This window comes from Glandiceps talaboti, chromosome 2, assembly GCF_964340395.1.
Source record: "Glandiceps talaboti chromosome 2, keGlaTala1.1, whole genome shotgun sequence".
Lineage (NCBI taxonomy): Eukaryota > Metazoa > Hemichordata > Enteropneusta > Spengelidae > Glandiceps > Glandiceps talaboti.
This window is the reverse complement of record NC_135550.1, coordinates 21,728,462-21,731,393: the sequence shown is the minus strand read 5'-3', so window position 1 is coordinate 21,731,393 and position 2,932 is coordinate 21,728,462. Positions and strand designations below refer to the sequence as shown.

Below are 2,932 nucleotides of genomic sequence, written 5' to 3'. Positions count from 1 at the left end.
TCTAAAAATAGCGTCAATGGCGCTGTAGCACAACTGTAGTTTTTAAAAATCGCTAGGCACATTTACATGCATTTTTTGAATGTTCGTCCACTTGTCTATAAATCCCTGGTGTTATCTTTGCAATATACGTGATCATTTGGTTGTTGGTATGGGTGTGGTCTTGTTGCTAGGCACAATTATATACATTTTTGGAACTTTTTTTCACTTGTCTTAGACTCTATTAATTCCTGTTGTTATCTTTGCAATGTATGTGATCATTTGGCTGTTGCCGTGGGCGTTGATTTGTCGGAATCATCATGTCATGCACACATCTTAATTAACACACCTTTAATTCCAAATCACATACCTGTACGTGATGCGATCATAACACTACTGAACCTTATTAGTTCAGTTGTGCTGAAAAGGACTGTCTTTTAAATTGAAGCATTTGCACACATGACATAATTGTCAAACGTGTTCTCAATGTGCAAGAGAAAGACAGTAACAGACAGACAGACAGACAGACAGACAAACAGACAAACAGACACACAGACAGACAGACAGACAGACAGACAGACAGACAGACAGACAGACAGACAGACAGACAGACAGACAGAATTAAAAATTATAAGGAAAGTTAAATGTATATTATCAGCTTAATAAAGGGGACAAAGAGATGTGGTTACAGACAGGATAAAACGATGACAAATTGGAATGAAAAATATAAAATGGAAATGCCTACGGCACGTGGTATTCCCAGGCGGTCTCCCATCCAAGTACTAACCACGCCCGACGCAGCTTAACTTCGGTGATCGGACGAGAACCGGTGTTTTCTACGTAGTATGGCCGTAGACTGACAAAATCATGGTGAATGTTTGGTATTTATAACTGAAAAGTGGTAATAATTCTGATATGTAAATATTGTTAGCTTTCGAAAATAAGACGAAACACTGAAAGCTTGGAGAGGGAAAGGAAACCTACACATCACAGGTACATGAGGTAGCAGAGGTCGTTACAATATGCATGGAAGTATCACCGTCGTGGCGATCCTAAAGATGGTGCTGTTTACATCAACTTGCACCTTTTCCTCTACCCCCCCCCCACACACACACACTCTCTCTCTCTCTCTCTCTCTCTCTCTCTCTCTCTCTCTCTCTCTCTCTCTCTCTCTCTCTCTCTCTCTCTCTCTCTCTCTCTCTCTCAACATCAGGTAGATAAATGTCAGCAAACTGGAAAATAGAAGGCGAATGGTTAATAACACTGATTTACCTATACCACCTCGAACAATAGTTACACCATGATTGTGTAAACAAGCGATAACGAAAAGATTCGAAAACAGAGGAGGGCCATATTTAAGAAAATGGAACAATGGGAGGGTAAAATGTGACCCTCCCATTGTTTGACTTATTTTATTACCCTCCTTTATATTATTTTGTGATTGTGGTATCCCACTGTTGCCAACGGTTCCACACCCAACTGCTGTAACATCCCACCACTGCCACCATTGTGACGTAATATCGTAACATGTCAGTCAACCATGCAGAATCAATTATTAGTTGCGGTGTGAGGAGAGGGGTGGGTCTAACAGGAGTGAAGGAGGGGAATAGTGAGGTATCTTGTGGTAAGATAGTGGGCCCCGGATAATGTGATGGAGTGGGGCTGTTGACCTCGGTCCCGACAGTGTCCGTAGTGTACTTGCATCAATCTTGTATTTGGGAGTTCTTGTCTTCAGCTCATATAGATTCACTGTGGCGGTACGAACAACCAACTAATACCTAATGTGGTGGCATCGGTGGGGTCGAGCCAGTACCATTCATTCTGGGACTTGTTTCACATTTCACTCTGACAGCATTTTAACTTATAGTATGTTTTGAAATATCTAAAATGGGGGTCTCTCAAATTTCAGAAAGGAAATTTAGGGATGGCCACTTGTGACTTTTACAGTAAGCTTAAGAAAACAGAATCATTTGGAGGGTCTTTAATACCAGAGGTCTTACGAGAGTAGGGAGATGGGTAGGCCGATTCGAATTCGTGAGGGCGCCCGACACGGTATATTTCAGAGATTTCCACACAAAAATCAAAGTCCTTTCTCCCTGACACGGTTTGACCTATTATTGAATGACAGAGACTGATCAGTTCCTAGACTTTGTACCAGGCAGTTGTTTGCGTTACAAGAACATCACTCAGTCTGACACAAATTATTAGGGTTTATTGATCAGCTAGGAAGACTCCGCCAAACAACTTTAGTCTGAGGACAAACTCTCTTTGAGGTACGTATGTTTGGCAAGATGTTCCAAAAAAGGTTTGTATTCATTGCACACTGCTCACATACGTAATTGATGTTATTTGTGCTGACAAAAATGGGCAACGTGGACGACTTTTGATAAGTTGAAACTCCACCATAGACATATAGACTGAATGACGTATATACCAAGTTTGGGCTAGGATGATTAACGATATTAAAGAGCTCCCAATTGTCTTTCTTGGATGTCTCGCCCCAGTAGTGTACAACAGACTTCTAAAGCCAGATTTGTCATTTTTTATAACTCGATCTAATTTAGACAAGTCGCGTGAACTGTCTTTTCTGGGTCCACGGTGAAATGCTGCTAAGATAAAGCCAGCCTCGTCCTTTACGGTTTAGATTAGAATCTGGCCGCTGGCTTTCGAATCTGGCAATCTAGCGATCATTACCAAAGGCGTTGAAAGAGATTCAAAATCAACGATAGCCTCCTACTATTCACGGTTCACCTTTAATCCAATGTACATGATTATACCTTAGATATTTTATTAGATACCATCATGCAATTCAGCAGGTGTTGCAGTGTGTTGTAAGGTTATGTCTAGTGGTCTGAGTGTCTACATATTCTCTTTGTACAGGACACAATATGGAGGTACAACCGGGAGGGAAAATAACACTTTTCTTAGAAGATGATATGACCAGGGACAAAGGGAT

General features: G+C 41.1%; 1 non-coding gene across 1 annotated transcript; it reads right to left on the bottom strand.

Annotated features, from left to right (window-relative positions):
* Positions 1-714: 714 nt before the first annotated feature.
* LOC144453870 (5S ribosomal RNA) lies at positions 715-833 on the bottom strand. The gene has a single exon (XR_013482446.1). It is a non-coding gene; the product is annotated as a 5S ribosomal RNA (ribosomal RNA).
* Between the last annotated feature and the right edge of the window lie 2,099 nt (positions 834-2,932).